General features: G+C 44.1%; 1 pseudogene; it reads right to left on the reverse strand.

The window, feature by feature from the left end:
• Positions 1-2818: 2818 nt before the first annotated feature.
• Positions 2819-11203, reverse strand: LOC112239928 (annotated as a pseudogene).
• Positions 11204-17506: the final 6303 nt, after the last annotated feature.

Consider the following 17506-nt stretch of genomic DNA (forward strand, 5'->3'; position numbering starts at 1 on the left):
GAGACAGGAGGGTTGGGAGACATACCAAGATCACATGTTTTGTATATGCTTGCATAAGATAGTTTGACTATATAAGCCTTACACCTCAGAGGGCATAACTGACCAGCTTCATTATTGCAATTCTTATTAATAAAGATTGATTGTTCGAAGAAATAACAGTCTCTCTCACTTGGTTAGAATTTCCACAACAGTTGTACACGTTTTTTTTTTAAATATACACTGCTCAGAAAAATAAAGGGAACACTTAAACAACACAATGTAACTCCAAGTCAATCACACTGTGAAATCAAACTGTCCACTTAGGAAGCAACACTGATTGACAATACATTTCACATGCTGTTGTGCAAATGGAATAGACAACAGGTGGATATTGTAGGCATTTAGCAAGACACCCCCAATAAAGGAGTGGTTCTGCAAGTGGCGACCACAGACCACTTCTCAGTTCCTATGCTTCCTGGCTGATGTTTTGGTCACTTTTGAATACTGGCGGTGCTTTCACTCTAGTGGTAGCATGAGACGGAGTCTACAACCCACACAAGTGGCTCAGGTAGTGCAGCTCATCCAGGATGGCACATCAATGTGAGCTGTGGCAAGAAGGTTTGCTGTGTCTGTCAGCGTAGTGTCCAGAGCATGGAGGCGCTACCAGGAGACAGGCCAGTACATCGGGAGACATGGAGGAGGCCGTAGGAGGGCAACAACCCAGCAGCAGGACAGCTACCTCCGCCTTTGTGCAAGGAGGAGCAGGAGGAGCACTGCCAGAGCCCTGCAAATGACCTCCAGCAGGCCACAAATGTGCATGTGTCTGCTCAAACGGTTAGAAACGGACTCCATGAGGGTGGTATGAGGGCCCGATGTCCACAGGTGGGGTTGTGCTTACGGCCCAACACCGTGCAGGACGTTTGGCATTTGCCAGAGAACACCAAGATTGGCAAATTCGCCACTGGCGCCCTGTGCTCGTCACAGATGAAAGCAGGTTCACACTGAGCACATGTGACAGACGTGACAGTCTGGAGATGCCGTGGAGAACATTCTACTGCCTGCAACATCCTCCAGCATGACCGGTTTGGCAGTGGGTCAGTCATGGTGTGGGGTGGCATTTCTTTGGGAGGCCGCACAGCCTCCATGTGCTCGCCAGAAGTAGCCTGACTGCCATTAGGTACTGAGATGAGATCCTCAGACCCCTTGTGAAACCATATGCTGGTGCGGTTGGCCCTGGGTTCCTCCTAATGCAAGACAATGCTAGACCTCATTTGGCTGGAGTGTGTCAGCAGTTCCTGCAAGAGGAAGGCATTGATGCTATGGACTGGCCCGCCTGTTCCCCAGACCTGAATCCAATTGAGCACATCTGGGACATCATGTCTCGCTCCATCCACCACACAGTTGCACCACAGACTGTCCAGGAGTTGGCGGATGCTTTAGTCCAGGTCTGGGAGGAGATCCCTCAGGAGACCATCCGCCACCTCATCAGGAGAATGCCCAGGCGTTGTAGGGAGGTCATACAGGCACGTGGAGGCCACACACACTACTGAGCCTCATTTTGACTTGTTTTAAGGACATTACATCAAAGTTGGATCAGCCTGTAGTGTGGTTTTCCACTTTAATTTTGAGGGTGACTCCAAATCCAGACCTCCTTGGGTTGATAAATTTGGTTTCCATTGATGATTTTTGTGTGATTTTGTTGTCAGCACATTCAACTATGTAAAGAAAAAAGTATTTAATAAGAATATTTCATTCATTCAGATCTAGGATGTGTTATTTTAGTGTTCCCTTTATTTTTTTGAGCAGTGTATATATATATATATTTTTTTTTACAGTTGATCATCCAACTCATGAAAGAAACATGAAGACTCTCTTTATTCTGCTACTCAGTCTATCCCTTCCCAGAGAATTCATTATTTATTCATTCATTTGTTTGTCATTTAATTTGTTTATAATTTCATTTTATATGTCATTTCAGTCGATGCACTGAGATGCTATGGATGCAGTTCACTCACCTCCAACGCTGACTGTAATCAGAACATAAAACAATGCCTGAGCCTCATGACACTTGCATGACCACTGAGGATAAAGCTGGTGAGGAAACCAGGCTGTCAATATCCAGATCAATATTATTACTTTACATGTTCAACTGATTGTAGTACATGTTAAAGTCAGTCAATGGGTGTCCTCTCTCTTCTCAGCAGACATCCCAGATAGACCTAAATGATAAGCATGGTAACCTGTCAGTAAACTATGAATAAGACCTGTGTAATAGCTGATGAGTATGAGAAGTACTGCTGAGATGACCCTTTAAGGTATTCATTCATTCCTGTTGGTGTTAAATGGGAACATGTGTTGATGAAATGTCGAGAAGTTTAAAATATGAATGTAAATCTATTAAACTATTGGAAAAATGAAAGATTCAGCTAAACATCATTAAGGACAATAAATGACATGCTAACACCATCCTTTGGCTGTCAATTCGTAACCACAGGAAAGCACTGTCACAGCTTTGGCTGTCATTCGTAACCACAGGAAAGCACTGTCACAGCTTTGGCTGTCATTCGTAACCACAGGAAAGCACTGTCACAGCTTTGGCTGTCATTCATAACCACAGGAAAGCACTGTCACAGCTTTGGCTGTCATTCGTAACCACAGGAAAGCACTGTCACAGCTTTGGCTGTCATTCATAACCACAGGAAAGCACTGTCACAGCTTTGGCTGTCATTCGTAACCACAGGAAAGCACTGTCACAGCTTTGGCTGTCATTCATAACCACAAGAAAGCACGGTCACAGCTTTGGCTGTCATTCATAACCACAGGAAAGCACTGTCACAGCTTTGTCTTTTTGTCATCATTTTATTTCATCCTTTATTTTCTCCTATTTGACAAGATGGCCGACTGAGCCAAGACAAAATATATCCCAGTGTTTGTGATCCTCCATGAATCACTATTGAGCTTGTGACAAGTGTCAAAAATGAAGCAGACATGTTAGACGTAGTGTGAGGAGCTCAGTGTTCTGTCTACTAAAGCAGAGAGGTTCCAGTTCAGTTGTGTTGTCCACATCATCCTCCATATGTCCTCTGGGGGGAGCAGTTTCTGAAGTGTGCCTCCTGATTCTTCTTCAGATGAAATCTGGGACTGTAGGAATTCACAGTTAGTCAGCCGACACAATCGGTGCAGCATTAAATAACTCTTCAAAGATTCCAAGTCTATAAAAAGGAGTGGTGTGTTGGGGAGTGAGGGTCAGAGGTGGTTGCTAGTCTGCCTGGTGATGCACATGGAGTCCAGTCCATATGATGGTCCTGTAGAAGCAGTATCCCGTTCAAATTCCTTCACAGTGAAATCTTCTTCATTCCTCCCTTCCTTGAAGTAATCACTGATTAGACATGACAGAACAGGTGAACAAACCCAAGGCTGCCTTCACATGGCTTCCATCTGTCCAGACACTCATTCAGACAGAAGCTTTGTGTTGACTCAGTTCATCCCACACTCCACACCCTCCTCCCACAGCGCTAGTGAGGTGGCGGCCGGGCCTGGCCCAACATCCTGAGCCGGCTCTGGTCGATGACGTCTAGAAGGTTCTTGGCGTCTACGGCCAGGGCGTGGGCGGCCGTCAGCATCTGTTTCTTGTAGTCCTGCTGCAGGCTGGTCATGACGTACTGCTGGGCCAGCTTCATCTTGTTGATCAGCTCCGCCAGGTCAGAGTTCAACAGCTTCTGGGCCATCTCCACCTTTAAGATAAGATAGTATTTTATTAAAACAGAAATGTTCCATATATTATTATTATTATTATTATAATATATTGAGAGATAAAATAAAAGTAGGTTCAGCGAATGAACAGGGTGGCACATATTCCAGTATTATATAACTAATTAAAACAAAATGTCCTGTATAAGAGGGGGCAGACGGGACTAACATAGTGCTGGATCAGAAGAGGCCCATGCCTGGTTAACGTACCTCTCTGTGTGTGCTAGCTGGAAGTAACGTGATTGTTTCATCCACTGTGGCCAGGAGTGTTCTCAGTGCCAGACCCACATCCTGAAACACAAATATACCCATATGAACCAATCCTAGAAATCTGTTCTTTCCCGTGTAGCTTAGCTGGTAGAGCATGGCACTTGCAACGCCAATGTTGTGGGTTCGATTCCCACTGGGGACCAGTATGAAAATGTTTGCACTCACTACTGTACGTCTCTCTGGATAAGAGAGTCTGCTAAATGACTCACTACTGTACGTCTCTCTGGATAAGAGAGTCTGCTAAATGACTCACTACTGTATGTCTCTCTGGATAAGAGAGTCTGCTAAATGACTCACTACTGTAAGTCTCTCTGGATAAGAGAGTCTGCTAAATGACTCACTACTGTAAGTCTCTCTGGATAAGAGAGTCTGCTAAATGACTCACTACTGTAAGTCTCTCTGGATAAGAGAGAATGCTAAATGACTCACTACTGTATGTCTCTCTGGATAAGAGAGTCTGCTAAATGACTCACTACTGTACGTCTCTCTGGATAAGAGAGTCTGCTAAAGGTCAAATGGATAAAACATTTCCAAAAGGAACGAAACGTAAACGTTTTGCTACAACGAACCCTGGTGATTGAATGTGGAGACGATGAACACTGTGTCTCTCCTACCTTGACCATTGGCACGTATTCCTCGGGAGGCGCAGGCTGAATTTTACTGGACATCTCTATGACAGCCTTCACCAGTCCTGTGACATTCTCATAGACCTTGTCATTAGAGCGGTCCAGGTTGGCAGTGGGGGGTGGGCTGATCTCCTGAGGCTGGAGCTGAAAGAAGGAGAAAAATACACTGTGAGCAGAGATGGAGAAATAACAGAGCGGGTCAGATGATTCATATAATGTTCAACCTTGCATTTCTTAACTCTCACCAATAGATGGCAGTATACATCACCAGTCAGTCAACACCACATTCATTAAATCACAATGACAAAACACCCAAGGAATTTGAAATGTTTGTAGAGACTGTCACCAGGGGCTAAATCAAGTCAAACATATCCTTGAAATTGTACATTGGGTCTAGAGAGGGTTAGAGGTTATGTTAGGAAGATGTCAGCATCTGGAATAAACAATACTTTCTATAATGGAGTTATTTGGAATTCAGCATTATTCCTAAATCATGTCAAAAGTGTCAAAAGTGCACAGATCCCATTTAGGAAGAAGTCAATGTGTTATATTTAGGATTCAGAGGGTTGTTTGAAACAATGTCGTAGACAAACACATTATTATGGCCACACAAACACAGATCTGAACATACACAAGCACTACATGGTCCACTATAAGATCGCTACATGGTCCACTATAAGACCGCTACATGGTCCACTATAAGACCGCTACATGGTCCACTATAAGACCGCTACATGGCCCACTATAAGACCGCTACATGGACCACTTGCTACATGGCCCACTATAAGACCACTACATGGCCCACTATAAGATCGCTACATGGCCCACTATAAGACCGCTACATGGCCCACTATAAGACCGCTACATGGACCACTATAAGACCGCTACATGGCCCACTATAAGACCACTACATGGCCCGCTATAAGACCACTACATGGCCCGCTATAAGACCGATACATGGCCCACTATAAGACCTCTACATGGCCCACTATAAGATCGCTACATGGCCCACTATAAGACCACTACATGGCCCACTATAAGATCGCTACATGGCCCACTATAAGACCGCTACATGGCCCACTATAAGACCACTACACGGCCCACTATAAGACCGCTACATGGCCCACTATAAGACCACTACATGGCCCACTATAAAACCGCTACATGGCCCACTATAAGACCTCTACATGGCCCACTATAAGACCTCTGCATGGCCCACTATAAGACCACTACATGGCCCACTATAAAACCGCTACATGGCCCGCTACATGGCCCACTATAAGACCGATACATGGCCCACTATAAGACCACTACATGGCCCACTATAAGACCTCTACATGGCCCACTATAAGACCACTACATGGCCCACTATTAGACCACTACATGGCCCACTATAAGACCACTACATGGCCCACTATAAGACCACTACATGGCCCACTATAAGACCTCTACATGGCCCACTATAAGACCCACTTTATCGATGGTAAAGAGGTGTTGTGTCAGTACGGTGAATGGAAGAAATGCATTAGGATGAGAAGGCTAAAGTGGTTCAGTGAACAGACAACAGGTGAATGAACCCTGTCTGAGTCCCAAATGGCACCCTATTTCTTATATACTATACTTCTGACCAGGGCCCTCTGGTCTAAAGTAGTACACTATATAGGGAATGGGGTGCCATTTGTAAAGCGCCCCAGATCAGATGATGCATTAGAAGTTGACTGTTACCAGAGATACAGATGGACTCCATTGTCCCACCCCACTGCACAACCCAACCCATAGCCTGCTTTTCAGCATCAAATTACAACTGATTGACAACTCTGTGAGAAGTTAGGTCTAAAGACACACACATACACACACACACACACACACACACACACACACACACACACACACACACACACACACACACACACACACACACACACACACACACGAGCGTATGAACGTACACACACACACACGAGTGTTCTCTTACCCGCCAGGGCTAAGTTCAACAACAGTAAGGCAGAGGCAAGAGGGACAGAAGAGGGAGAAGATATTAATGCAACAAGCATTAACAATACACGCAACAACACCAGAGAGCAAAGTGTCATCCAAATAAATAAGGTTTTGGAGAGGTTGGTTGAGTAAATACCAAAATATCTACAGAGGTGGTGACTCAAATGTTGTGGTCATGAAACTTTGTCTGTGTTTATACAGGCAGCCCAATTCTGAAAATGTACCTAATTATTGGCAAAGGATCTGATCTGATTGGTCAAAAGACCAATTACTGGCAAAATATCAGAATTGTGCTGCCTGTGTAAATGTAGTCTTTGTGTTTTATTTGACACGTGTTTATCTTTTGCATGAATCCCACTAATTCCCTCATCAGAACAGGGAACAGGTTGCCATGCTAGTACAGTACTGAGTACATAGTAGTATAGGGTCACAAATGACATCCGATTTCCTATATAGTGCAAAACGTTTTACCACTAGGGCCTATAGGGCTCTGGTCAAAAGCAGTGTACTATATAGGGAATAGGAAGCCATTTGTGATGCGTCATATCATAGCCCAGTCTGACCATCTCAGTTCCAGTCATGATGGGCTGATAATGTCCATGTCAGTGTTTACATGTTGGCTTCTTTCTCAGGAACAAGGAACCACATTAGCTAGACTATTCCTCTTGTTAAATCATTTTCCACGCTGATGGTAAGAAGGCAGTGTAATGGAAAGAGTGTGTTCCTTCCCAGGGTGCATTGCAGGCCTGACTGCCTGGTCGATCGTGTGGTATTTATGAGCGTGTTTGGGGAAAGAGGAGAGGGGGTGAACTACAGCTGGGACTGCTTTAGCTGAGGCTTAGGGTGCACCCAAAAGGCCCCCTATTTAGTGCACTGCTTTTGACCAGGGCCCATAGGACTCTGGTCAAAAGTACTGTAGTGCACTATATAGGGAATAGTGTGCCATTTGTGACGCAGCCTAATGACACCAAGACAGTGGTAGCAGAGCAGAGCTAACAGTTTAAGGTAACGCTCCTGGATGTTCTATGCTGACACATTAGAAACTCAAGCGGACTGTTGCCATAGTAACCATCACTGGGGAAAATAGTGACATCGCCGGTGTTTTGGGTGTCATAGAAAAGGGAAGTCTGTGTAGTTGAAATACAGTGGTAGTCGTTGTGATCTGGCCAACATGGTAAAGTCATGTAGGAATGTTCTAACAGAAATAGGGACAGTTAGTCATGTTTTAGAAGCATAGTCATGAACTTCTCAGTTTAAAGATAGAATCCTTAATTGCAACATCCATTCTTGCACGTATAAATGAATTAAACACTGAATGTACAAAACATTAAGGACACCTGCTCTTTCCATGACAGACTGACCAGGTGAAAAACTATGATCCCTTATTGATGTCACTTGTTAAATCCACTTCATCAGTGTAGATGAAGGGTAGGAGACGGGTTAAAGAAGGATTTTTAAGACTTGAGACAATTGAGACATGGGTATGGTAGTAGGTGCCAGGTGCACCGGTTTGAGTCAAGAACTGCAACGCTGCTGGGCTTTTCATGCTCAGCAGTTTCCTGTGTGTATCAAGAATGGTCCACCACCCAAAGGACATCCAGCCAACTTGACAACTGTGCGAGGCATTGGAGTCAACATGGGCCAGCATCCCTGTGGAACGCGAGACCTTGTAGAGTCCATGACCCTACAAATTGAGGCTGTTCTGAGGGCAAAAGGGAGGGGTGCAACTCAATATTAGGAAGGTGTCCTTAATGTTTTGTCCACTCAGTATATATACCCATTGATATTTGAAGAATATAACTTGTAAATGCCTCAGGAGCTTAGTTCAACTGTCATACCTCAGCAGAACCCAACATATGAACTTGTTTTGTAAACAAACACTGTAAACAAACACTGTCTAGCCTCAAAACATGGTTACAACTATCATGTTGATATCATGGATGGCCAGTCCTTGCATCCACAGCTCTGGCTATGAATTTGAACGTGGTTACATTTCTCCAGGTCCATCCCTCAGCTTTTACCAAAACAGAGGTGGGGTGAACCACTTCGTTATCATTTCAATGAAGGATTCTAGCTTTAAAATGATGGATGAACACTTAGTTTTGGAGAGCACATGCAAAAGTAGAATACCAACACAATAACTACAAATACATTTAAACAACTTTGAGACATGTAAATCTGTGGGCTTAAATTGAGCGATAAAGCCAAATCACTGGATTGTTGTGGAATGCGTGTAAAGCTTGATTGGTAGAATAAACATGTGAGCATCAGCTTACCTTCACTCCCTCATTGTAGCTGTCCACGGGGTTCAGGCTGGCCAGACTACCCAGGTGACTGGGGGCTCCAGGACGGGGGCTTCTTTGGTGGAGCTGCATGTTCTGTGGAGGCAAAGGACCCATCAGATACTGGAGTACAAAAGAATCAACAGATACCTAAACTACAACATATAGTACAATATATGTATGTTATGTGGAGGCAAAGGACCATCATCAGCTACATAAGGAATAAAACCAATGCATGACTATATGGAAGATGCACAGGAATTGTAGCATTTCTTATCAAACAGATTCAACGATATTCCTATCAAATATCTACTATTATGGCAGCAGAAACTAACACAGGCCTAGCAGAAATAGCCAAATTGTCAGCCTGTCAACACAGTTTAGCAGTTAAAATGGTTGAGGAATGTGCTAGAACAGTTGAGGGAGTCAGAGTTAGAGTCTGAGTCAGTCAGAGTCAGTCAGAGTTAGAGCCAGTCAGAGTCAGAGCCAGTCAGAGTCAGAGTTGGTGTCAGAGTCGGTGTCAGTCAGAGCCAGTCAGAGTCAGAGCCCGTCAGAGTCAGAGTTAGAGCCCTTCAGAGTCAGAGCCAGTCAGAGTCAGAGCCAGTCAGAGTCAGAGCCCGTCAGAGTCAGAGCCCATCAGAGTCAGAGTTAGAGCCAGTCAGAGTCAGAGCCGGTGTCAGAGTCGGTGTCAGAGCCAGTCAGAGTTAGAGCCAGTCAGAGTTAGAGCCAGTCAGAGTCAGAGCCAGTCAGAGTCAGAGTCGGTGTCAGAGTCAGAGTCGGTGTCAGAGTTAGAGCCAGTCAGAGTTAGAGCCAGTCAGAGTCAGAGCCCGTCAGAGTCAGAGCCCATCAGAGTCAGAGTTAGAGCCAGTCAGAGTCAGAGCGGTGTCAGAGTCGGTGTCAGAGCCAGTCAGAGTTAGAGCCAGTCAGAGTCAGAGCCCGTCAGAGTCAGAGCGAGTCAGAGTTAGTTAGAGCCCTTCAGTGTCAGAGCCAGTCAGAGTCAGAGCCAGTCAGAGTCGGTGTCAGAGCCAGTCAGAGTTAGAGCCAGTCAGAGTCAGAGTCCGTCAGAGTCGGTGTCAGAGTTAGAGCCAGTCAGAGTTAGAGCCAGTCAGAGTTAGAGCCAGTCAGAGTCAGAGTTAGAGCCAGTCAGAGTCAGAGCCAGTCAGAGTCAGAGCCAGTCAGAGTCAGAGCCAGTCAGAGTCAGTCAGAGTCAGAGCGGTGTCAGAGTCGGTGTCAGAGCCAGTCAGAGTTAGAGCCAGTCAGAGTCAGAGTTAGAGCCAGTCAGAGTCAGAGCCAGTCAGAGTCAGTCAGAGTCAGAGTCAGTCAGTGTCAGAGCCAGTCAGAGTTAGAGCCAGTCAGAGTCAGTTAGAGCCAGTCAGAGTCAGAGTCAGAGGTCAGAGTCAGAGTTAGAGCCAGTCAGAGTCAGAGCCAGTCAGAGTTAGAGCCAGTCAGAGTTAGAGCCAGTCAGAGTTAGAGCCAGTCAGAGTTAGAGCCAGTCAGAGTCAGAGTCGGTGTCAGAGTTAGAGCCAGTCAGAGTTAGAGCCAGTCAGAGGCAGAGCCAGTCAGAGTTAGAGCCAGTCAGAGTTAGAGCCAGTCAGAGTTAGAGCCAGTCAGAGTTAGAGCCAGTCAGAGTCAGAATTAGAGCCAGTCAGAGTCAGAGCCAGTCAGAGGCAGAGCCAGTCAGAGTTAGAGCCAGTGTCAGAGTCGGTGTCAGAGCCGGTCAGAGTCAGAGCCAGCCAGAGGCAGAGCCAGTCAGAGTTAGAGTCGGTGTCAGAGTCGGTCGGAGTTAGAGCCGGTGTCGGTGTCAGAGCCAGAGCCAGTCAGAGTCAGAGCCAGTCAGAGTTAGAGCTAGTCAGAGCAGGTCAGAGTTAGTCAGAGTCGGTGTCAGAGTCGGTCGGAGTCAGAGCCGGTGTCGGTGTCAGAGCCAGTCAGTTAGTCCGAGTCTGTGTCAGAGTCGGTCGGAGTTAGAGCCGGTGTCGGTGTCAGAGCCAGTCAGAGTTAGAGTTGGTGTCAGAGCCAGTCAGAGTTTGAGCTAGTCAGAGCCCGTCAGAGATAGAGCTAGTCAGAGCCCGTCAGAGTTAGAGTCGGAGAACCAGGGGAACAGTGAAAACAATAAGTGTAAGGTAAACTTGGAATTACATTGGCTGAGACATTACCTGGTTTGCCTATGGGTTGGTATATGTGCTGGTTTCCTGTCTGCACAAACAAACACAAACAAGCAGTTGAAATAAACCAGCAGGATTCATTCCAAATTTCCAACAGTGTTTTCCCACAACATCCCAGTGAGCAGTCTCTCTGGTGTCATCTGTGTTGTTGTGGTCTCTCCACCAACACTCAAAATACTCCTGCTGCTTGGATACACAGACCTAACCGGACCACAGCCAACCACCACGGCGTTCCACAGTAAAAACATATCTCTGCTTTACTGTGATAGCCCGAAAAACAAACTGTAGAACAGACCATATGCAGTATTCCTGTTTACATTTAAGTCAATAAAACACTTGCTGATTGAAGTTTACAGAATAGCCTAGAGGTTATTGAGAGTTGTATTCAATATTTTAGTGCATCAACTCAACATGCTGAACGGCTATCCATCAGTCCTTGGCTTCATCCTCTGCCTGGCTATAATTATTATCAGGGAGACAGATTCTGACAGTTATCTCGCCATGAAGCAAGATTTTGGTTTTGCAAATTGCCCAGTAAAATAGAGTGGATTGCATGAGAGCTGCTGCATTAATGTGGGCGGTGTTTTAAACTAAGAGTGGGTTTGGTTTGGGGATATACCCTTCTAATGGTCCATGCAGCTCAGAACACAGCTGTCCATACAGCTCAATGTAATGATCCTGAGCAATGACAGGGAACAAATGAAATGGTTCTACATTCTATGTCCTAATAGTTCTATGTTCTAATAGTTCTACATTCTAATAGTTCTCCTAATAGTTCTACATTCTATGTCCTAATAGTTCTACATTCTATGCTCTAATAGTTCTACATTCAATGTTCTAATAGTTCTACATTCTATGTCCTAATAGTTCTACATTCTATGTCCTAATAGTTCTACATTCGATGTCCTAATAGTTCTATTCATTCTAATAGTTCTACATTCTATGTTCTAATAGTTCTACATTCTATTCTAATAGTTCTAATAGTTCTATGTCCATTCTATGTCTATGCTCTAATATAGTTCTATGTCCATTCTATGTTCTACATTCTATGTCCTAATAGTTCTACATTCTAATAGATGTCCTAATAGTTCTACATTCGATGTCTAATAGTTCTACATTCTATGTTCTAATAGTTCTACATTCTATGTCCTAATAGTTCTACATTCTGTCCTAATAGTGTCCTAATATACATTCTATGTCCTAATAGTTCTACGTTCTAACGGTTCTACATTCCATGTTCTAATAGTTCTACATTCTATGTTCAAACAGTTCTACATTCTATATTCTGATAGTTCTACATTCTATATTCTATACATGAGAACAGATGGATATTCCTTCATATCAGTCAGTGTTCTTTTATTCTCCTTTTAAGCCCAGTAAACATGATGGTATCCTAACGTGAATTCAAAGAGCAAAGGCTAAATCTTCAACCATTCTCTTTTTTAAAATGATCAATATATATTTACAATTGATGGTCCCAAGATGATCTGTGTGAATCTGTTAACCCCTTGACATTCCTTTTTCCAGTTGAAGGTAAATCCCCAGAGTGCTAAAACAAACACATACAACTTGCTTATGGAATGCCTATGATGTAAGCATGTCCAGTGCATTCAGAAAGTATTCAGACCCCTTGACTTTTTACACACTTTGGAAAAACAAGGTTTTTATCACATTTGGACCCTTTACTCAATTACTTTTGTTGAAGCACCATTGGCAGTGATTACCACCTCGATCCTTCTTGGGTATGAAACTAGAAGCTTGGCACAGCTGTATTTGGAACTTCTCCCATTCTTCTCTGCAGATCCTCTCAAGCTCTGTCAGGTTGGATGGGAGCTTTGCTGCACAGCTATTTTCAGGTCTCCAGAGATGTTACATCGGGTTCAAGTCTGGGCTCTGGCTGGGCAACTTAAGGACAATCAGAGAATGCCACTCTTGAGTTGTCTTGGCTGTTGTCCTGTTGGAAGGTGAACCTTCACCCCAGGCTGAGGTCCTGAGTGCTCTGAGTACGTTTTCATCAAGGATCTCTCTGTACTTGTAACGGTTCTCTTGGGGTGAAGTAGAGGCGGACCCAAAGCGCCCAGCGTAAGTTTATATTGATTCATGTTTAATAAAAACAGATAAACACGAACACTACAAAACAATAAACGCCTCTATGGCCAGGGCATGACAAAATGAATGCTCTATCATCAGTGGTGGAAAAAATAAGTACCCAATTCTCATACTTGAGATACCTTAATAGAAAATGACTCAAGTGAAAGTCACCCAGTAAAATACTGCTTGTGTAAGTCTAAAAGTATTTTGTTTTAAATATACTTGAGTATCAAAAGTAAGAGTATAAATAATTTAGAATCCCTTATAATTAGAAAACCAGACAGCACCATTCTTGTTTTATTTATTTACGGATAGCCAGTCAGACACTCATCATTTACAAACTAAGCATTTGTGTTTAGTGAGTCCGCCAGATCAGAGGCAGTGATGACCAGGGATGTTCTCTTGATAAGTACGTGAATTGGAAAATGTTCTTGTCCTGCTAAGCATTCAAAATGTAACGAGTACTTTTGGGTGTCAGGGAAAATGTATGGAGTAAAAAGTACATAATTTTATTTAGGGAATGTAGTGAAGTCAAATTAAAAGTTGTTGAAAAGATAAATAGCAAAGTCAATTACAGATACACCAAAAAACTACTGAAGTATTACTTTAAAGTATTTTTACTTAATTACTTTACACCACTAGCTATCATCCTGTGCACTATAACTTTTACTCTGTGGATCAAGGCAATACACCACACTATATTCAGGCCTATTTTACAACATTTAATGTCAGCACTGTCGTCAGACTATTGAATACAGCTTGCGCACCCAATGTTATGCAAGTGAAGCTTGAAGCTTGAAAGTCTAGAAGTTACACAGGTTTCCTGGCGCAACCTCAATGACAAACCCAATGCCATTTTCTTCCATCCTGTTTCTCTCCTCCCTGCAACTATAATGTATGTGCAGACATATTAATGAAAACAAATGGAAGAAAGCAGCCACCATGCTGGATAGAGTGGGGGAAAGAGGGAGGTAGGGATGGAGGGTAGGAATGGAGGGGTATTTATATGAAGGCAGTGCCACTGGAGCATCACTTCCCTTTCCTGTGAAGGTTAGTGAACAACAAGATTAAAGGAGTGTCAGTCAGCAACCCTAAGTGGCTGGCGGTGAGTGCATCTCTCCTAAAGGAATGAGCGAGAGACGGAGAAGAGAAAAAAATGAGAGGGTGTGGTGGAGAGAGGGAGTGGAGGAAGAGGTACGATGGAGTGAAAAGTGTAGAAATATTGAGGGTGTTTGGTGAGACGTTTAGGAGAATAGGACAGTGTGATGATGGGTGAGAAAGTGAGTGACGGATGAGACATGAGAGAAAAAGAGAGAGAGAGAAGGGAGTGAGGGAGAGAGCAATTGTGCCTCTCTTGACACCTCCACAGAAAACACTTTGGCAAGCTGTCAATCAGACAGACTCGCTTGATTGATTTTCAATCAGCCATTCACTTCGCTTCCCTCTCTTCTATCTGGGAGAATGTATGGGTGGCAACATTCCTACTTTCCTCTCCTTTATCCTCCTCCATCCTAACACTTCTGCAGCGTGAGACGTGTTACAGCTACTTGATTTATTACAACAGAAAGCTGACTGTCTGTCGGAGGAGACATTTCAATGCACTTGACATTGTGGGGTGGAGTAAAGTAAGTTCATGCAATATGCAATGTTAAGTCCATTTTACAAAGACCAATGAGTGCAAAGTTCTAATTTTTTTATTACCATTTTAAGTAATTTAGTAGAGCATTCAACTGAAGTTGGTCAGACAATCTCATATCACTACTATCATTTTAAAACGTACTTTTAAAAAATTACAAAATTACATTGTGCAACACAAACTGCATTTGTACAATAATACCTTCCCTAGTAGCACTGTTAACCCACTATCAATCTAAGGATTCATCTTTAGCTACAGGAGGGGTAATTTAATATTATTAAAATGACAGAAAAAAACAATGAGCCCAGTAACCTTTCCATAGGCGTCATAAAGGTTAACAAGCACCCCTATAAAGCCCAAGGCTACCCCACCGGCCTCATTTGGAGAACCTGGCTAACCGTGCAGTCAATCTTGTATTCTTAATTTATCTACAGTACATATACACACAAACACACACAACACACACACACTAACACCAAATTCACCATCAACAGCTGAAACCAATTCCAGAGCAATATCCATAAATGTTTCAAATTAAACTAATCTTGATTCATAACAACATTTCTAATACTACACAAACTGTTTTAGAGATGCTGAACTGCTGGAGGATTTATGAAGACAAGTTGAGAAAGTGACGGTGCCCATCAATCCACAGCCAGTTCACAAGTTTGGTACTGCTGACTCAGGCCAGAGGCATCATTCCTAGAAAGCCAGGACATGTCTCAGAGACAAGACACCCATTTATTTTCTATGCAGATGGATGAATAGAGTAGATTAAACGCTTTTGCTTTTTATCCTCAATTTCCACAGAGTCCAGGGAGGCCAAGGCCAATCAAATAGGCACCATTGTTTTCATTTTGCAGGCGAAAAGTGGGCCAAGCAGGAGCAGGCTTTATATTTAAATAAAATGTTATGTGTAGCGAAATGCTTGTGTTCATAGCTCCAAAAGTGTACTACTATATACCCCAACCAGAATCTATGGATTACAGGCAACATCCGCACTGAGCTAAAGGGTAGAGCTGCTGCTTTCAAGGAGAAGGACTCTAACCCGGAAGCTTACAAGAAATCCCGCTATGCCCTCCGACAGGCAAAGCTTCAATACAGGACTAATCGTACTACACCGGCTCTGACGCTCGTCGGATGTGGCAGGGCTTGCAAACTATTACAGACTACAAAGGGAAGCACAGCTGAGAGTTACCCAGTGACACGAGCCTACCAGACAAGCTAAATTACTTCTATACTCTCCTCGAGGCAAGTAACACTGAAACATGCATAAGAGCATGTGAGTAAGACCTTTTAAACAGGTCAAAATTCACAAGGCCGCGGGGCCTGACGGATTACCAGGACGTGTACTCCGAGCATGCGCTTGGAGTTCTCTCCCTGTCTGAGTCTGTAATACCAACATGTCTCAAGCAGACCACCATAGTCCCTGTGCCCAAGAACACTAAGGTGACCTGCCTAAATGACTACCGACCCATAGCACTCACGTCTGTAGCCATGAAGTGCTTTGAAAGGCTGGTCATGGCTCACATCAACACCATTATCCCAGAAATCCTAGACCCACTCCAATTTACATACCGCCCCAACAGACACACAGATGATGCCATCTCTATTGCATGCCACACTGCCCTTTCACTCCTGGACAAGAGAATGCTATTCATTGATGACAGCTCAGCGTTCAACACCATAGCACCCTCAAAGTCTATCACTAAGCTAAGGACACTGGGACTAAACACCTCCCTCTGCAACTGGACCATGTACTTCCTGACGGGCAGCCCCCAGGTGGTAAGGGTAGGTAACAACACATCTCCTCTACTCCCTGGTCAGTAATGACTGCACGACCAGGCACCACTACAACACCATCATTAAGTTTGCAGATGACAGAACAGTGGTAGGCCTGATCACCAACAATGACAAGACAGCATATAGGGAGGAGGTCAGAGACCTGGCTGTGTGGTGCCAGGACAACAACCTCTCCCTCAAAGTGATCAAGACTAAGGAGATGATTGTGGACTACAGGAAAAGGAGGACTGAGCACGCCCCCATTCTCATCGAAGGGGCTGTAGTGGAACAGGTTGAGAGCTGTTTGTTGGTGTCCACAAAACTAAAATGGTCAAAGCACACCAAGACAGTTGTGAAGAGGGCACGAAAAAACCTGTTCCCCCTCAGGAGACTGAAAAGATTTGGCATGGGTTCTCAGATCCTCAAATGGTTCTACAGCTGAACCATCGAGAACATTCTGACTGGTTGCATCACTGCCTGGTATCGCAACTGCTCGTCCACCCGACCGCAAGGCACAACAGAGGGTATTGCGTACGTCCCAGTATATCACTGGGGCCAAGCTTCCTGCCATCCAGGACCTCTATAGCAGGCGGTGTCAGAGGAAGGCCCTAAAAATTGTCAAAGACTCCAGCAACGCTAGTCATGGACTGCCCTCTCTGCTACCGCGCGGCATGCGTTACCAGAGCGCCATGTCTAAATCCAAGAAGCTTCTAAACAGCTTCTACCCCCAAGCCACAAGACTACTGAACATCTAATCAAATGGTATAGTCACTTTAATAACTCTATCCACATGTAGTATATATTACCTCAACTAACCGGTTCCCCTGCACATTGACTCTGTACCAGTATCCCCTTTATATAGCCTCACTATTGTTATTTTACTGCTGCTCTTTAATTATTTGTTACTTTATTTCTTATTTTTGGGGGTAT

The sequence above is a fragment of the Oncorhynchus tshawytscha genome, linkage group LG06 (genome assembly GCF_018296145.1).
Source record: "Oncorhynchus tshawytscha isolate Ot180627B linkage group LG06, Otsh_v2.0, whole genome shotgun sequence".
Taxonomy (NCBI): domain Eukaryota; kingdom Metazoa; phylum Chordata; class Actinopteri; order Salmoniformes; family Salmonidae; genus Oncorhynchus; species Oncorhynchus tshawytscha.